The following is a 20,787-nucleotide window of genomic DNA, read 5'->3' on the forward strand; positions in this document are numbered from 1 at the left end:
TATATCTGAAATTAATTGTCTTTTTAAAAATTATATATTAAGCTTTACCAGACCCAACCTTTCCCATGGCATAGAAGAGATGCTACATAATTCATTCTGTTATCACAACCACCACCGTCTTTCTCATTTATGTGGCAAGTTGTCACAGTATCAGATACCTACCCTCATTTTCTCAAGAGCCACTGATGGAACTGGATAGTAGCAGCAGAATTACTGCTTAATCACTGTACCATTGCAATGGGGAATGTTCTAAGGATGTTGTTACCTCTGGAAAGGAAAAAAAAGAACTTTAGACCTCTCCCTTCTCCTTTAATTTGATGGGCAATCAGCTCCTTTCTTATAGAGCACAGTTTTAGTATAAATAAGAAAAAGAAAACAAAGCATTTATTAGAAAGGTATTTACTGGCCTTTGGAAAAGAAAAAGTTATCAAGTCTTCCTATGCATGCATCTTTATATCTGAAGCAGAGTAGCACTTTACATAAAAGATTCCTTTCTTCCCTGCCTGAAACCAATCCCCCAGCCCCAAGTGGTCAGATGTTTGTGGTTATGGTATAGTGGAGGAGGAGGAAGAGGAGGAGAACAAGAAGAGTTTTTTCACTGATTTAGCATGAGATTATTTCCAGTTTTCTTTTGCTTTCATCTACCTTCCTGTCCCAAAAGAACCATCACTTTGTTCTTCTTCTCCTTCTCATTGTCAGGAATCACGGACAGCAACAGAGGGTTACAAGAAAGGCTTGCCTCTTCAATTCACAGTTATAGAACAGATTGCCTGATCCTGAGGAAAAATATTGTTCAATTATGCTACAGGCAAATTGATCTGGAAAAGTGCTTTGCTGAGTTTTAAGATTCTGCGTTGTTTCCTGAGTTTTCCAACTTTGAAGGGTTTGATAATCACCAAGGCAATCAATGGGTGTAAAGTTTAATAATAATACAGTAATATTTTGATGTGCCCCTTCATTATGTTTTTGAGTTTGGACAACTGTTTTTTGTTTTGTTTTGTATAGTATGTCTATCGTGCTACAACAAAAGGGTGCCATGTCAGTTATGCCAGCAAGCACCTCCAAAAAATAAAATCTAGAAGGTGAACCAAAAGAAGAGATCACACCCTCCAGGTTTATTATGGAAACCAGTAATTATAAATATTTGAACAAGAAAGCTGACAGGCCAGAAACTGCCCTGAATTTGAAGTTCATATACAGCAGATTTAAACACCTAAAATGCAATCTCTTGCATCATTCTTGCTAATAAAGTCAAAGAGTCCAAGGAAGGAAAAATGGAGGGTCTCCCCATAGCAATATCATGGTCATGCAGGCTTATCAGAGCACACAACAGCAGCTTTTCATAAAGGCCAGGCCCATGTAATTAAAATAAAAAAACTTCCAAAAGCACTGCCATAAGAAGTTGAGATCATTGCAGACTCTTGTCCAATCTCTCTTTGATATTGTTAACAGACAGCCTAGTTTGTATCTTGGAAGAGCAAGGAAGAGCAATGAAGAAGGAACTTAGAAACTCTTAGTTTGAGTTAGAAACATAGAAGATTGACGGCAGAAAAAGACCTCATGTTCCATCTAATCTGCCCTTATACTTTTCCCTGTACAGTAATACCTCGTCTCACGAACCTAATTGGTTCCGGAAGGAGATTCGTAAGGTGAAAAGTTCGTAACACGAAACAATGTTTCCCATAGGAAACAATGTAAAAGCGATTAATGCATGCAAGGGGGAAAAAAATTGCAAAATGGCGCTCTGCTGGGTGCCGCCGCCCGGCTGTCACCTTTTAAAACAGCCGGGGGGTTTCTCAGCGTTCTCCCGAACCCAAACTTTTTGGGTTTGGGAGGCCGCTGAGAAGTGCTGCTGCCCGGCTGTCACCTTCTGAAACAGCCGGGGGGCTTCTCGGCGGTCTCGTGAACACCGAACCCGGAAGTTCAGGTTCGGGTTCCGGAGGCCGCGGAGAAGCACCCGGCTGTTTCAGAAGGTTATAGCTGGGCGGCGGCGCACGGCGGAGCACCGTTTTTGCGATCGGCAGCGGCGTTTTCGGCCAATTTGGAAGCTGAAACGGAGGTGGGGAATCCCAATAGGGAATTCCATGGGCGGAGCTTTGACGTCATGAAGACGTCCTTCCTGGAGGCCACGTTTCCTAACACCTGTTCCTTGCGTTTTTGTTCCAAGCATTTACTACTCTTTCAGTAAAATAAAATTTTCTCACATTGCTTTCCCCCAACATTGTGCCCCCTTGTTCTTGTGTTCCCTTTCCTATTTAAAACACTTCCCTCCTGAACTTTATTTAACCCTTTAACATATTTAAATGTTTCGATCATGTCCCTCCTTTCCCTTTTGTCCTCCAGACTATACATATTGAGTTCATTAAGTCTTTCCTGATAAGTTTTATGCTTAAGACCTTCCACCATTTTTGTAGCCTGTCTTTGGACCCGTTCAATTTTGTCAATATCTTTTTGTAGGTGAGGTCTCCAGAACTGAACACAGTATTCCAGATGAGGTCTTACCAGTACTCTATACAGCGGGTTCACAATCTCCCTCTTCCTGCTTGTGATACCTCTAGCTTTGCAGGCAAGCATTCTACTTGCTTTCCCAACCATCTGACCGCACTGTTCACCCATTTTGAGACTGTCAGAAATCACTACCCCTAAATCCTTCCCTTCTGAAGTTTTTGCTAACACAGAATTGCCAACTCCCCAACTCAGATTGAAGGATCCTTTCCCCCAAGTGCATTATTTTACATTTAGTTTGTGTGTAGCACATCTCACAACAGTGATTCTGAGTGACAAAAATTGAAACACAAAAACACAGCAGACCATTCCTAGCAGCCAAGAATCAAACAATAAACCCACTCAGAAAAGAACACATCAACAACACCAATTAACCTCCTGACAAAAATGCCTGAGATAAAAACTAGGGTATGTCTTGAAAAAGCCTAAAAGAATAATGACCATCCAGATCTACAATATCCCAAGATCCTGATACCAGCAAAGGCTCCATAATAAAACTGAAATGGTGAAATCCATGCAGGATAGTTGTGAATCATCCTTTCCAGAGTGCAATTGTTTTTGCTATGTATGCAAGACAACCAATGGGAAGGAGACAGAGGGATCCCACCAAGCAAATTTGTAACAGGTCACCTTTGGGTGATAGAAGTTTTATGAGAACAAAGGGGAAATTAGAGGCAAGTAAGGCTTTGTCTCTTGTCACTTTGGACTTTGATTTCAACACAGAGATTCCTCTCCTCTTCTCCAAGCAGTCTTCTAAATGTTTGGATTTAAATCTGTTGCCTTAAACACGACTAAGCATAGCCCATAAAATCATCTGCTACAACATCCTTCCTGTTAACGACTACTTCAACTTCAACCACAACAACACACAAGCACACAACATATACAAACTCAAAGTAAACTGCTCTAAACTCAACTGCAGGAAATACAACTTTAGTAACCAAGTAGTTGATACATGGAACTCACTACCTGACTCTGTAGTATTATCGCCTAAACCCAAAAATTTTATCCTTAGACTACCACTGTTGACTTCTCCCGATTCCTAAGAAGTCAGTAAGGGGCATGCATAAGTGCACCAGAGTGCCTTCCATCCCATCCTAATATTTCTCTCTTACTAGCAACATGTATATAAATATTAAATCTTTGTATACCACCAATACGTACTTAACAAACAAACAAACAAACAAACAAACAAACAAATAAATAAATAAAGTTTTCTGCTAAACAAGGTTTGGAATGAATTCTCATTATAGTCTCAACAAAGAGACTTTTCCTGGTCCATATTCCCTTCACAAACAATCATTTCTTTTACCTTAAATTTTACCCCAATCTGTAAAATACCACTTTGTTGCAGCATGTTTTCATCCATGCTCTTTTGATTAAGATCAAAAAATTTAAGCTTTGACTAATTTTGCTTTGTTTTTTACAGAAGTCAGTTTTGTGGTTTATTGTGTAAGTGATTAAAATATTGTACTCCACTCAGACACATCAAGTAGCACCATCTTACCTATATCTAAAGCTTAAGAGATTAAAAATAAGTACCTCACAGATCTTATTTAAATTTTGATGCTTTTTACCTATATAGGGGGTGTTCTGGTTTCTGGTAGAACTTTAGCTATTAAAAATAACTCTTACTAAATGCAGTATTTCATAAACAAAGAAATTCCATTTTTATTCTCTTCACTTCCATATTCAAAATGCCATTCAAACTAGCACATTCCTTTTCTCCTGTTATCTCTCTTAATTACATTCCACATACATTCCTTCCAACCTCCTCTGTCTCCCAAGATTTATGGACTCACATCATGATTCAAAAACAGCAGGAATTACTGTAAAATAACACAGAATGAACTTGCTCGCTCCGGAACTGAATGGAAACATATTTCATTTTAGCACTACAATATTGAAACTCCACCCTTCTTCCCCACTGGCCCCCTGACATACCAAATACATTAGTCCAGTATTTAACTCATTCCTCCCCTTAATATCTTTTTCCTAACACCTGTTCCTTGCATTTTTGGACCCTTCTGAATTGAGGATTAACCCAGCGAACGTCTGTTTCTTCCTCGCTAGATTCTGGACTCATAGCAACATCCTGTGGCTGGCCTACCACCTGTTCTAATACCTGTAACCCAGGGCCCACCACTAATTCATAAACACTATCTGTATCAGAGTCCTCAAGCTCTTCATCATCCTCCAACTGACCAGGAGTATGTACACCGGGGGGGGGGGGAGCAAAATGTAACACATCAGTAGAACAATAAGAAAAAGGATTATAATCCTACTCAAAATGGACAATGTCATTTTCCTGTGATTCTCACTTTTATGGTACTACAATTCTAAAAGGTTGCTCATACCATTTTTTTCTTATTGCCTCATGTTTTTATAAATAAGGTATTTAAGAAATGGAAGCAAGAAATAACTAAAATTAACATTTTGGAATGAGTTTTTCAATCTTTTAATGTTTACCAAACCTTTGAATAATTTCATTGTTATACCACAATCTCATATACAGTAATACCTCATGATACGAACTTAATTGGTGCCCGATCCTGCACCTCCTGCTTCCCCCCCCAGCCAAAAATACAAAGGCGGTCTGCCGCCGCCCGCAGAGCAATGGGAAACTGAAGCCGCTGGCGGTTTCAGACTCCCTTTGCTCCACGCTGCTCTGCCCTGCCTGTCATGCAGCGGCAGACCGTCTTTGTGTTTTTCGGTGAGGGGGGGAGAAGGAGGACCTTCCTGACTCCCTCCCCCAGCGTCGGACCTCCTGCCCTCCCTCCCAGCCAAAAACCCAAAGCGGCCTCCTGTACGTTTTCCTTCTTACGTACCTGCCGCCGCCGCCGAGAAGCCCCGCAGCTCGGCTGTCACATTTTAAAACAGCCAGGTGGCTTCCCAGCAGCCTCCCGAAGCCGAACGCCAAACCCGAACTTCCGGGTTTGGCTTCAGGAGGCAACTGGGAAGCCCCGTGGCTGTTTTAAAAGGTGACAGCCGGGCTGCGGGGCTTCCCAGCAGCCTCTGGAATGCCAAACCCGGAAGTTCGGGTTTGCCGTTCGTAACACGAAAAAAGTTCGTAAGAAGAGGCAAAAATTTTCTGAACCCCGGGTTCGTATCTCGGGTTGTTCGTAAGACGAGGGGTTCGTATCTTGAGGTACCACTGTACAGAGATACACAATCTCATATGCATATTTCCAAATTTGAATTATCAGAACCTTAACATGTATTCTTTCTGTATAGTAATGCAAAATAGTTTGTTCAGCTATCATTAACTCTAGGGATAGAATTGTAGTAAACACCAAAAAAAGTCTATCTGATATCACAGTGTATTCCTTTCTACGGTTACAATATTACTTACAGCATTCAACATTTAACATGTCTGCATCCTAGACCCTGAAAATATAAATTACTGAAATCTGAGCACTGTATCTTATGTCTAACATTGTGATGCTCAATGCTAACTGCACAAATAGGTGACCTTTGGTTACAAAGCTATTCTTACAATCTTGAATCGTTAAGCATACCTAAGATAGTTAAAATCCATTCATACATTTACAACCTATGATAAACAGATGATGTGCAACTGATACACAGTAAACACTTGCTAAACCTAAGAGAGATACAGGAATAGCATAATTGAAATTCATTGCTTTAATAGGAATGTTCAAACTCTGAAGTTTTTCTACTATTTCTTTAGAGCCATATCATACAGCCCATTACAATACATCTGACTTCCAAATGAATAATTTGCATTATTTACTATTCAGGTAGTATAGCAATAGTGATACAGTGATACCTTGTCTTACGCACCCCTCATCATACAAACTTTTTGTGATACGAACCCAGGGTTTACTATTTGTTTGCCTTATCTTAAGAACCATTTTCACCTTACAAACCCAAGCCGGGGGCGTGGGCTTTCTTACTGTGCATGCGCTCTACCGTGTGTTCTCTTACTGCGGCAGAGATTCCCCTGCCTTGTGACTGTCACTGCCGGAATTTCCTTTTTGCCTGGTCCTCCGTGGGGCGGGAGTCATGCCTGAACCTGGAGCCTGCTTGCTCGCTTCCCCTCGCTTGTTCCACCGTGGCTCTTCCCCCCCGCAGAGGACCAGGTAAAAGCAGCAGGGGGGGGGCTTCACTGCTTTAATGCGACGGGGAGACCCAGGGAGCTTTGTCTGTTCCACGGCCGGGATTCCCCGCCTTGGGACTGCCGGTGCAAGCAAAAGGAGGCAGGGAATTCCATTTGCCCCACTGGGATTCCCTTCTGGGAGGTTTTTTTCGGATGAGCTCCGTCGAGTTCATCTCTCTCTTTCTTTCTTTCTTTCTTTCTTTCTTTCTTTCTTTCTTTCTTTCTTTCTCTCTCTCTCTCTCCTTCCCCCTCCCTCTGCCTCCCTCCTTCCCTCCCCCTCTTCCTTCCCCCCTGCCTCCCTCCTCCCCCTCTTCCTCCTCCCTTCCCCCCTGCCTCCCTCCTCCTCCTCTGCTTGAAGTTACAAATAAGGGTGGCGGCGCAGCGCAAATCCGGCAAGGGCTTCCCCAACCTTTCCCCAACCGCTGCTGGACTCCCGAAGACGATCCTAGAACCCCAGTGGGGCCTCCCAGACAAAAAAAATCGGAGAAGACGCACGTACAAATGGCCCATGCATTTCCCTCCCTTCCCTTCCAGTCATTGCAGCCGGATAGTAACTGTTGACTTTTTGGTCAATCCACCCACGAGGCTCCCTCCGGGCAGCCTGCGCTATCTCCCCCACCCTGTCTCCCCCCCTCCTCCACCCCCCCATACAAGGATCCCCCATACAAGGATCCGAATGCAGGCGGTAATGAGGCAAAAGGGGTGAGTTTTCAGCTTGCATGCATTATTGGCTTTTCTATTGATTTCTATGGGAAATGTTGTTTCATCTTATGAACTTTTCACCTTACGAACCTCGTTCCGGAACCAATTAAGTTTGAAAGACAAGGTATCACTGTATACCACTTTAGAGTGCTTTTCAGCCTTCTCTACACAGTTTACAGAGTCAGCATGCTGCCTCCAATAATTTGGGTCCTCATTTTACCAACCTTGGAAGGATGGAAGGATGAGTCAACCTTCAGCCTGGTAAGATTGAACTGCCAAATTGCAGGCAGCCGGCAGGTAGCAGAAATAGCCTGCAGTGCTGCACTCTAACCACTGTGCCACTGAGGCTCATATCTGGATTTTCATTTCTAAATATTCTTTGCCTATTATTTTTTAAGAAATTGGATTAATACTGTTTAATGACATGACTTTTATCAACAACAGCATGTTATCTGCACGTTCTTTCAGCACTTCATGACACTTACATTTATTTAACCGAATTTTTCTTGCACCAGAAAATAAATAAATCTATGCAGCTGTGACAAAGATGAGCATCATATTAACCAGATATAAATATGTAATGCTTTTGGAATGCCTTTCCATTCCATAGAATTAGGCAGAGTCAATTCTAAGACACTTTTAAAAATTACATTTCTGATTTGGGTTCACATTTTTTTAATTAGATCATTGTCTAAGCGACAGCTATTTCTGTCTCTCATCAATTATGATGGTACCTTGATACTCAACTGCTTTGAACTCATCAAATTTAGTACTCAACACATTTTGATGTGAAAATGTCCCAGTACTAATTGTTTGTTTGGTACTCAATGAACAGGCTAGAACTTGTCAGTGTCAGCTGCCTTGTGACTTACTACATTATTCCTTATGGGGAAAAATTGTTTGGTACTCATAATTTTTGGTACTCATCACTCCTCCCAGAACCCAATAACAATGAGTACCAAGATACCACTGAATTTTGAAGCATGTTGCATTTTGGAGCTTTAAACAATATACAGGGCAAAACCTGGAATTTAAATTTGGGATCAAGCATTAACTGTAAAAGGAAAATGCATAACATAAAGCTGTCTATAGAGAAATTAAATATGTGTTCACGCTACTATAAAGGTTAAAAGAATTTGGTCCTTTTACAACATTAAAGTTTCTGAAATAATAATTCCTCCGTAAAACACGTGTTGTTTTCTTATGCATACATTTATTTGCTGTTATTTTCAGAAAGGCTACATAAAATCAGATGGTCTGTGCTATTGAATAACAACTAGAACAAATTTTAAACTATTATTCAGATTTTGACTGCTAAATCCCTTTGTTATCAATTTTGCCCATACCACATCTGTGTTCTATTTATTTGTTCTTTTTGCTTTATTTTAATTATGGGAATATGTCATGTAACAGAAGATGTCACATTCATTTAGGAATCCATATACAATGGATATAAAAAAGTCTACATAACCCTATTAAAATGCCAGGTTTTTTGAGATGTGAAAAAAAATCACACCAAGATAAATCATATCAGAATTTTTTGCAACTTTAATATAACTTATAAACTGTACAATCCAATAAAAAAACCAAAGTACAGTGATACCTTGTCTTACAAACTTAATTGGTTCCAGGACGAGGTTCTTAAGGTGAAAAGTTTGTAAGACGAAACAATGTTTCCCATAGGAATCAATGGAAAAGCGATTAATGCGTGCAAGCCCAAAATTCACCCATTTTGCCAGCCGAAGCACCCGTTTTTGCGCTGCTGGGATTCCCCTAAGGCTCCCCTCCATGGGAAACCCCACCTCCAGACTTCTGTGTTTTTGAGATGCTGCAGGGGAATCCCAGCATCGCAAAAACGAGCGCTTTGCTGACAACGAAAGTCCGGAGGGGTTTCCCAGCAAAGGGAGCATCAGTGAAATCGCAGCATCGCAAAAACACGGAAGTCCAGACGTGGGGTTTCCCATGGAGGGGAGCCTCAGGGGAATCCCAGCAGCACAAAAATGGGTGCTTCGCTGGCAATGGAAGTCCGGAGGCAGGGCATCCAAGCAGCGGCGGTGGGTTTGTAAGGTGAAAATAGTTTGTAAGAAGAGGCAAAAAAATCTTAAACCCCGGGTTTGTATCTCGAAAAGTTTGTATGACGAGGCGTTTGTAAGACGAGGTATCATTCTTTTAGGGGGGAAATAACAATAATAATAAAAAACCCTACAACGATTTTTATGAGCTAAGCTGGAATTAATGACGCAGCTTGGATAGTAAGGAAAGATCTCCAGGCATGGCAAGAAAATGGCAGCCATGAATGAGTGAGTTCAAGTGAAGATGCCATCTAAGTTAATGTCTAGAGAACCTAAAGTCATTCAAAACTGGAAATGTAAGTTTTGAATAAATGTCTCGTTATCATAAGCCTTTGCAAGCCTCTCAGGCCAATATTTTGAAGCTCCTTTAGCTTTTGGAGAGCAGGGGGAGGATATTTCTGAAATGTGTTTGGATAAACTAATTAACTATTGGCTATGAATACCATTAAATACAGCAGAGAGATTCCCAGGATCCCTCAGTACAATCTAAGAGCTATAGCTGATTACAGTACACTCACAAAGGGGAAATCACACACTTTCCAATTCCACAAAAAAAACATGCCATATGCCAAGCTCCTACTCCCAGGGCTTTTTCTCATATATATTCTAAATGTTCTACAGCAAGGGACAACAACTTTTTCAGCCAAAAGAGACACCTATCTTTGAATGCTGATCATGTTCAAAGGGTTCAAATTTCTACACCCTTGTGCTTGAATCCAACCAGAAGAGGCACACACAGAATACAAGAATACCTTTCCCATTTTGAACTGTTTTGTGAGGAAAAAAAACAATCTTAAAATGATTTTAGTCTTTTTTCAGTTGCATTCCAGAGTAGGCAACAAATATTCATCACACTCCAAATGATATTCTTAAAAAATGAACTTCCTTATATATTATATTATATATCTGTATAAAAGTCTGTGCTGACCAATTGGCCCCCATCTTCACCCAAATCTTCAACAAATCACTAGTTCCTTCTTGCTTCAAATGTTCCACTATCATCCCAGTCCCGAGAAAGCCCTCCATTAAGAAATTTTATTTCATTTTATTTATTTTTTTATTCATTTGTCCAATACACAAATACATAGGAAGAAAAATAGACATGTAGTAATATATATAAGGGTAAAGTGAACTTAGAGGAGAGGATATATGAAAGAAAGAAAATATATATGATAAGTGAGAGAAAGGAAAGACAATTGGGCAGGGGACGAAAGGCACACGAGTGCACTTATGTACGCCCCTCACTGGCCTCTTAGGAACCTGGAGAGGTCAATCGTGGAGAGTCTAAGGGAGAAATGTTGGGGGTTAGGGGTTGACACAATTGAGTCTGGCAATGAGGTCCACGCTTCGATAAATCGATTGTTGAAATCATATTTTTTACAGTCAAGTTTGGAACGGTTCGTATTAAGTTTGAATCTGTTGCGTGCTCTTGTGTTGTTGCAGTTGAAGCTGAAGTAGTCATTGACCGGTAGGACGTTGCAGCATATGATCTTGTGGGAAATACTCAAATCATGTTTTAGGCGCCATAGTTCTAGGCTTTCTAGGCCCAGGATTGTTAGTCTATTTTCGTAGGATATTCTGTTTCGAGTGGAGGAGTGAAGGGCTCTTCTGGTGAAATATCTTTGGACATTTTCAAGGGTGTTGATGTCTGAGATGTGGTATGGCTTCCAGACAGATGAGCAGTAGTCTAGGATGGGTCTGGCAAAAGTTTTGTAGGCTCTTGTGAGTAGTGTGAGTTTGCCTGAGCAGAAGCTGCAAAGGATCAGGTTAACAACTCTAGAAGCTTTTTTGGCGATATTGAATGACTATAGACCAGTTGCTCTAACATCTGTAGTTATGAAAATCTTTGAAAGGCTAGTGATGTCCCACTTGAAAACCATCACAGATCCACTGTTAGATCCCTTGCAATTTGCATACTAAGCAAATAAATTGACATATGATGCTGTTAATATGGCTCTTCAATTCATCCTTCAACATCTTGAATCTCCAAAGACCTACGTAGACTTTAGTTCAGCATTCAATACCATCATACCGGACATTCTTCTAACTAAACAAAATCAGCTAGTGGTACCTGAACACATTTGTAAGTGGATCACAAGCATCCTAACAGACAGGAAGCAATACGTGAAGCTAGGCAAAATCACATCAGATACCTGTACAATTAGCATAGCCCCCACCCCTAAGATTGTGTACTCTCAACACTTCTCTCTATATACCAATGACTGTATCTCAAACAATCCATCTGTTAAACTATTGAAGTTTGCAGATGATACAACAGTGATTGGTCTCATTTGAGACAATGATGAAAAAGCATAAAGACGGGAGGTTGAACAATGACCCTTGTGGTGCGACCGAACAATCTGGAACTGAACATGCTCAAAACCATAGAAATGATGATAGACTTTAGGAGAAACCTTCCATTCTACCACCTTAAAATACTAAACAACACAGATCTTCAAATTTCTAAGTTCTATCATATCTCAAGACCTAAAATGGTCACCTAACATCAAAAACGTCACCCAAAAAGCACAACAAAGGATGTTCTTTCTGAGCCAACTCTGGAAACTCAACCTGTCTTAAGAAGCTGCTGATACAGGTCTACAGAGGAATTACTCAGTCTGTCTACATCTCTATAACTGTCTGGTTCATACTTCAGAGGATAAGCAGAACTGCAGAAAAAACAATTATTGCCAATCTGTCTTCCATTGAGAACCTATATATTGCATGAGTCAAAAAGAGGGCTATGAAAATATTTACTGACCTCTCACATCCTGGGCATAAATTGTTTCAACTCCTACCCTCAAAATGATGCTATGGAGCACTGCACACCAAAACAACTAGACATAAAAACAGTTTATTTCTGAATGCCATCACTCAGCTAAACAAGTAATTCCCTCACCACTGTCAAACTATTCACTAAGGCTGCATTACTATTAGTCTTCTCATCGTTCCTCTCACCCATCTCCTCCCACATGTATGACTGTAACTTGTGGCTTGTATCCTTTTGATTTATATTAATATTGAATGTTTGCTGATTACTTATCAGGACTATCTTTAAGTGTTGTACCTCATGATTCTTGCAAATGTACAGTATATGCACCAATGACAAATTCCCTGTGTGTCCAATCATACTTGGCCAATAAATAATTATATTCTAGACTATTCTATATTGAGCTTTTTTCTTTTCTTTACACCTCGTGGTTATGTGACTTGTTTCACGCTGAAAGACTACGGTAATTCATAATTTCTTTTTGTGTACTCAGTCTTCTTCTGCTCCATTGAATTTCAAGCTAAGTATAGAAACAAGAGCAAACCACTTGGGAACTCATTTCCCTAGGTAGAACTTAAGATCTTCTGTCCCAAAATTCTAGCAAAGCATATATTGTCAAAAATGATTGCAGCATTCTAGTTTTCAAAGCTAAAGAAAATAAAAAGAACAAGCATAGTACTTTCTGAATGTGGTATTCATTGAAGGAGCACAGCTTGGTTGGTTGGTTTTAACTTAGTATTCTTTTTAGTGTTCTGTATTTTTATGACACCTTTATCTGTGAAAACCCATTTATCTTCGCACAGCCATACATGAAAAAGAGATCAATATTTTCTATAGTAATTTTGCAAAAGTCTGTGAATGTGTCTGACTGAATCACTTCAATAGGGTAGATAGAAATAGCATCTGTAACTAAGCTAGATGTAACTAAGTGTATCTGGGATATAGGAAAAATACAATTTTCACTTTAAAACCCATGTCTCATTCTTTTAAAGTTTCCTCAAAAGAGAATTTGTGTAACTCAAAATGGAACTGAAAAATCCTTGGTGCTCTCTGAGCTTGGTTTGCTTGCAAATATTTCAATATCTGAGTAGCTGACATCATCACTCTGAGTGGGGTTTGCTTGCTGCTTATACGTAATATAACATGGCCTGCCAGTATTTTTTTTTTTTTTTTGGAGGGGCTGGAGAAATGTAGTTTTCTCTTTGGATTAGGTTACTTTTTCTGCCTGATTGTTTGTCTGGTGATAGTTCATGTTTATCTGGATGTTGGTTGTTGGGAAGGATATGTTCTGAACTTTCTGCTTCCTTCTCAGCTTTTTATACTGTTTCTTTTGTATTGTGGAAAAAGTAGTTTCTCGCTGTATTGATGACTGATTTGTCTCAATTCCAAACTCCAGGAATTCCCTAGAGTTTTCAGATTGACTTTAATCTAGGATATTCACACTTTCCAGTTGAAATTATGATTGTCTATCCATATGCCGTGAAATTAAAGCATGTACTGTATTTTCTAACTGTTATTTGGTGTTTATGAATGCACTCTGATACAGTCTTTACACCAGTAAAGGTTTGCAGTGAGTACGGCCCAATACAGTGTACCATATGCAGGGGTGGGCAGTAGGCAGGATGGGGTGGAACACTGTTCCACCGGCAGAAATAAAGCTGTGTGCCCAGCTCCAGCTGACTATCCCCACCTCCCATCATCCTCCTCTTCCTCGAAAAGCAGCAGGGAGACCAGCACCAGCAGGAGTTGCAGAGGGCCCATTTCCTCCCCCCTCTTTTCTCAACAGCTGATCGGCACCCATTCGCCTAGCTACCCAGCCTGAGGCAGGGGGCGACCCAGGAAGGAGAGCGCAGGAAATGCAAAACAAATTGTCACCCCAGAGAGTGACACTGGTGAGGTTATAAATCAAAGAAGTAACAGTTCACTTGAATGATGATGATTGTTCAAGTCACTCCTACCTGGACACATGGCCGGCAAGCCACTCCTACCCAGTCACATGACCATCAAGCCACACCCACAAAATAAGCCACACCCACAGTGTGGCAGTAAAAATTCTGGCTGCCCATTACTGCCCGTATGGAGCTGCATGTGCAGCTCGGCATCCCCGACACGTGCACACCCATGCCCGAGTGAGATTCAACTACTGCGCATATGCAGAAAGGCAAATCTCACATGACGACACTCGTATGTGAGAGATTTTGCCCATTTTCTGTGGTTTTTTGCTTCCATAGAGCAAAAAACTGCCAAAAATCGGTGAAATCTTTCTCTCTCGAGCATCCTCATGTAAGATTTGGCTTTTTGTGCACACATCATTGGGAGTGCAACAGCAATGCCGGTGATGGGGAACCTTTGCCTACTTTACACTATCTGTTGTACATAACGCCTGGTGTTTTTCCCCTTGTGCTACTTGGTTACTCTTTTGCGTTTACCATATTTTAAACAACACCTTTGTGTGATATTAATGAAGTCATGTGTCAGTATGCTCATACCAGTGAGCTTGTGCATATATAATTATTTGGCCAATGAAATGTGCAATTTTTATATTTTATAAGCCTCTAGGTCTAGGTTACTCTATGTACTACAAAATGTAATCGCTCATTTGATTTTAATGCTGTCTTCTATTCATGGTTGCATTTTATAAGTCATACTAATGTATGGTTTATTATAAAATATTTCAAGTACACTTTAATGAAGAAAGACTGGAGAGAAAACATTGATAAATAAATTAGAGATCATATTTGAAACAATAAATAAATTAGTAAAGAAATAAAAGTCAGATTTGAATGTTGGTGATTTACATATGCAAATACATCAGCACATACCAGTACATAACCAAATGTAATTAATTCCCTCTCCCACTGTATCAATTTGATGTGCTTTTATAATTATGTTCCATGTATCTCAGCACAATGCCCACTCAATGAGCTTTAGCAGTAAACAAAAGCTGACATCTTGCAAGATAAATTGAAGCACATCTACCAGATTTTTCTGAAACCTTCTCCATCCAACAACAAAATAGCGCCGGTCGACTTACCGGCCCGGCAGCGTTTGCCGAAGGGGCCGGGCAGACACCGGACGCTTCAAATGGCGGCCGCCATCTTGTTTTCGGCCAAAATCTCGCGAGATGAGATTTCGGCCAAAAATCAGGCCCACGTGGCCTGACGTTGCTGCCGGTCTAGGTGGGGCTTGCTGGCCCTATTTAAGGGCCTGCAGGCCCTGGGCCAAGCCTTTTCGCCTGGGACCGGCAGTAGGAGCAGACACCCGCCCGCCCTCCCTATTTTGCAGTGTGCTACTATTGGGTCGCCCCTAGGGGGGCCGAATGGGAATTTTTTGCGGCTTCGCCCATTAGGCATGGCCGTTTTTTCGCCCATTCCACACTGGGGAGATGGATGTGCAGTTAGGGGGTGCTTGCATTTAATAGGTTGATTGGCTTACCTTTGGTCATTTGGGTAGGCAGGTTAGGGGCGGAAATCTGGGTGGTGGTTAGCAACTGCGCGTTCTCCCTTGGGCATCTTTGGGGATGATTGACAGGTTCTCTCCAAGCTCATGGTGGGGTGCTACCTGAGCAGTTGGGGGGAACCTGTCTTTGGGTCCCGCACATTGAAGTCCCCGGGTAGGGGTGCACCGGCGGGACCCCCCTCATGCGAGTGCATGGCAGGGTCTCAGGTGAGGGAGAGGTCCCTCACCTGGACTAGCATCGAGCTACGCCCATAGTTGCCCAGGAATGTTGATTGCTACGTCATTTCCGCCCCGGAAGTATTTGTTTGACCCTGCAGGTCCACTGTTTGGGTCATAGTTAAGCATGTTGATTTTATGCTAATTTATGCTAATTTAATTAAATAAATTATGCAAATTATTATTAATAAAAATGACCCAAGTTTAAATCCAGCTCTTGTGTCCGTGTCGTTACTCCGTCTCTTCGGCAAAAGCTTAAATACAGTACTATCTCATCTTTCAAAAACTGTCCCCAAACTAGGAAGATTAAAAATGAAGTAAGTGGACCTAGCAAGGCTGGTCGGAGATAAGCAGCTAAAAGATCCGGGATCTTTGTCTAAGACCTCATTAATTAAGGAGCAATCTGGATTTTTTAAAATCTTTAAACTGCACCAAACAATGAATGTCTTTGTGGATTCATCTCTCAATATTGCTGGCTACCTAGACCTTTTCTTTTTTGGAGGGGGGGTTCTTTTGGTTCGTAGATGTCCTCTCTTTAATGAATCTACTTATATGTTTGTGAAACTTGGATTAGTTTCTTGACTTTGACATTATCTTGACAGATTTATTCTAACTTTATTGTAGGAACAAGGAAGGTCTTTTAGTAAATTAGATTAAAAAATGCACATTTTCAGTGCCGAAGCAAACTGACATAGTGAGAATTTGGGTCTACTTAATGCACATACAATTTCCAATACAAATAATTCTTAAAGTAAAATAGAATTGCCTTTAAAAATAATAACAATAGGTAAATTGATAAGAAAGAAAGAAGGTGTTCATTTGGGTTGTTTTTCTCTATATAATTATTTTTATAAATTTCGTTTTTAAGTATTTGCTGTCATTCAGTACTAGTAGTACTTGATATTTTTGAGTGCGTTCGTAATTATTAGTTACTACAGCTGTACAATACTGAAAAAATAATTAAGGAAAAGTGCTTTAGAATAGGTGGAATATGAATATGGCAACTTTCAGTAATTCTTTGATGCAGCCAGATCTTTTCCCTGATTTTCAAAACCAGATGTGATTTCCATGAAAAAATGAAACTACATTAGAAAGTTTCAGTGCTAGAGTGTTTCTACCACTATACACTATGAAAATCTTTTCTAGAAACCAGTCTCAGTTCGGCACAGTCCTATTATCTACTATAGTATAGAATATATAGTTTCTGTTAATTAACCAATCCAACCTAATACAATTTGATCCAGAACAAAGCATTATAAGGCCTATATTTTTGTCTCTATAAAAATAAACCTGTGTCATCTTTACACAGCAAAGCTGGTTAGATCTACTATTATATGGCTTTACAAATGATATTTTTTGTATTGTAAATTTATTTATTATATCAACAAACAGCAAAATAGAGTGGAAACATGAACGTAATTTATTATTTATTATTCAAACCAAAGATGTGAATATAAGATAGTAATGCAACTTCCTTATGCTTTCCCCTACACCTTCTTCCCATCATCTGCCAAAAAGACTCACTCCATAACCAGACACATGGAATAAGAATATACTAAGTCATATTATGTCATGATCAAAAGCAATGAAACATAGGCTTCAATTTATCACTAGGGGATGCCCTATTTAAGAAGCCACATCACTGAACAAAAGTCAAAATGAAACTATTCATAACAACACATAAAATTCATTTGAAATACATCAGCCACAGTAGGCCTCCAAAATAAAGCACCTTCTAAAGATATTACTCTCATTTAGATTACTTTAGATAATATCAGTTAAAAAAAAATAAGTTTGCTTAGGTAACACAGAGAGATAGGCAAATATCTTCTAAAATTGGCATTAAACGGTTAAATTCTTCCAGCTAAAAATATAAAAACTAATCATTGTTGATTAATACATTATCTATAATTCCAAATTAATTTAGTATTTTCATAGGTCAGAAGAAGAGAAAGATCTGCTTTGCTTGATATCTCCAACAATAATCTTTGTTATCTCAAATGTATTAAGCATTTACAATAAAAAACAATAGATATTTTTTTAAAAATATGTTCCCCATTTGAACATGGTTAATAAGGCAATAAAAGAATTGGAAGAGATTTTGGTTTTCCTGCACTAAATCATATCTCTTTAAAATGCTAGATTACTTTGTGTAGAAGAGTAACAGAAATTCAATACAGCTACATTTACTTTTGTTTACCATTTGTTCCCCAGGCTAATGATACCCAGTCCTGGGCCAGGACTACTCAAACACCCTTTACATCCTATCACTTCCCCAATGAAATTAGAATACAAACAATGACAAAATGTAATTTTTATAAGCATTGGAAATCAATCATGGCCCATACATATTTAAAACAACTCAATAACAACAACAGACAAAGAATTAAAAAATCTGTTATATATAAAGGTGATTTTCAACAATCAGCAAATATCCAAGTGTAATTTACGTGCAATTTCTACACTCGAAGCAACATCCTTTTATCTTGTGGTCCCAGATCCATAACCACATAAATCCTCCATTAATGCTTTAATAAAAAAGGCTTATACAAGCAGATTAAAAAGCAAGACAGTCTGGCAATGCACGTCCATAAATGCGGGTGCAAGTTCATTCTCTCATTCTCTCTCTCTCCCTCCCTCTCTCTTTTTCATTCTCCATGCACATCAGCACAATCAAGTTGAAAATGGATCTAAATCATTTTTATTTCATATAAATATTATATTTAATAAGTATATGAATTTGTCATCATTTTTTAAAATCATAAAATACACCATTGGCCAGTGAAGAAAACTAATCTGAAAAATGGTAAGAATTTTTTTTAATGATTTTCAACTTAAATGCAGAAATATTTAAATATACTGTATATGTTTGATATTAACTTACAGGTAGTGTTTGAGTTATAATGGCACATAAGTAGGACCATAATTTCTATCACTAAGCAATGCAATCATTAGGAGAAATATCACACAACCATGTCATTTAGCAATAGCAATCCCAGAACCCCCTACTGCCATTGTTAACTGAATTTCACTAATCATTATGTGAGGACCCACCTATTTTTCCCAGTCATTCCCAGAATGGTATTCCCAGCTCTTAATCTCAAATAAAGAAAGTGAATGTCTTCTGGTGAATTAAATCCCACACACATCTATCTCCCCTCATCTCTGCCTTTTGGGCTGCCCTACACAGCAGCACCCCCCAACTACTATAACACTATTATAGTGTTATAGTGAACTAAAGACCCAGGGCATTCCACAGTCTCAGTTGGCTGCCATAGGAAAGAGATATAGTGATTAGAATGCAGTATTGCAGGCTCTCTGTCAACTGCCAGCAGTTTGATCCTGAAAAGCTCAAGATTGACTCAGCCTTCCATCCTTCCAAGGTCAGTAACATGGGAACCCACATGATTGGGGGCAATATGGTGACCATCTAAGAGAGGGCAGTAAAGTACTATGACAGTGATGGAGAACCCATGTTCACAGCCATGTCTGCTGGCATGCGAGCCGTTGCCCTAGCTCAGCTCCAAGGTGCATGTGTGTGCCAGCCAGCTGATTTTTGTGTGAGGTGATTTTTGGCTCACACAGAGGCTCTGGGAGGGCATTTTTGGCTTCCAAAGAGCCTCCGGAGAGATGGGGGTAGGTGTTTTTATCCTCTCCTGGCTCCAGGGAAGCCTTTAGAGCCTGGGGAGGGCAAAACACGAGCCTACTGGGGCCCCCAAAAGTTGGGAAACAGGCAATTTCCGGCCTCCGGGGATGGGGGAAGCTGTTTTCACCCTCCCCTGGCACTGAATTATGGGTGTGGGGCCCCGCACATTCACTATAGTGCGCACACACACTTTTGGCATCCAGGAAAACAAAGGTTCGCCATCATTGCACTATGAAGTGGTATGTAAGTCTAAATAGTATTGCTATTGACTCAAGATCATAGTGCAAAACCCTGCTGACCTGTGCTCTGCAGATTGTGCCATGTCAGCTGGCCTTAGTTGTCTTCTTCTCACTGCTGACAAGTTGCACCTGGCCTGGCTCTATGCAAGACATCTGCTGGCCATTGCAGGCCTTCTTCCCAAAGCCGCTAGAACAGTTCTCCAATTAGCCCGTTCCATTCTCACAATGTCTTGGAAAACATTCAGAAAGCTTTTTCTCAAGATTATAAGAAAGGGGCATGCTATTTGAAGGACAGTGGTTGGTAAATGAGAAAATATTGCTGAATTCTATTTCAAATATCAAGTGACTAACAACTCCCTAATTCCTAGTAAACCAAGACAGTTCCATACAACTGACAAAGACAACCATAAATTGTTCCTCATGAATTGTTCTTAATGGTAACAACTGGTGCCAGATGCAACGAACTTCAGCTTCTCTAATTTCCCAGTCAAAAGGACCTTGAACATGTTCTATTGGAATTAAGATGAACCCATCCTGAGAGCACCAAATTAGGGATTGTCTTTTTAAAAAAAATTTACAGCTACATTTGAATATAACATTCAAGATCTGCTTGGAATTTAGTGTTGGCAAAGCGGTACTTTAAATGTCTCAAGCCATCAAAACATGAATCAGAGAAGCAGATCCCTTATACTAAAAAAATATACTAAAAATCCATTGTTGAAAGAGTAGCTTTTGGAAAGGAGGAGGGAAGCAACAAATGCTCCCCTTGTTTTTCATAATTTTCTCACTACTATGACTTTAAATTTGCAGGTTTTTGCAAGTTTTTTAATACTTTTGGTGACAGCTTAAACACCATAATAACTGCACATGATATTCACAGTGGATGGTTTAAACATGGAAATTAAGCATCTGTCTCAACCCAGCAGGGATCCCACTAGCAAACTTTGAAAGATTTCTCTTCTAATATGATACTGGGCAAGATTTCAAATGAAAATCTGAATGAGGCGAATGATAAACACCTCGGTTATCTATTATCTTTCCATGTAATGGAAAAGTGG

General features: G+C 39.9%; 1 protein-coding gene across 2 annotated transcripts in view; it reads right to left on the reverse strand.

Annotated features, from left to right (window-relative positions):
• Positions 1 to 20,787, reverse strand: part of CDH18 (cadherin 18) — a 310,510-nt gene that overhangs the window by 242,958 nt on the left and 46,765 nt on the right. The window contains exon 2 of one of the 2 annotated variants that reach the window (XM_070747111.1): positions 163 to 267. The exons of the other annotated variant lie outside the window; for it this stretch is intronic. The gene's annotated coding sequence lies outside the window, so the exon portion shown is untranslated. The remainder of the gene's footprint in view (positions 1 to 162; positions 268 to 20,787) is intronic. 2 annotated transcript variants of the gene reach the window in all.

Source organism: Erythrolamprus reginae, chromosome 3 (assembly GCF_031021105.1).
Source record: "Erythrolamprus reginae isolate rEryReg1 chromosome 3, rEryReg1.hap1, whole genome shotgun sequence".
NCBI lineage: Eukaryota > Metazoa > Chordata > Lepidosauria > Squamata > Dipsadidae > Erythrolamprus > Erythrolamprus reginae.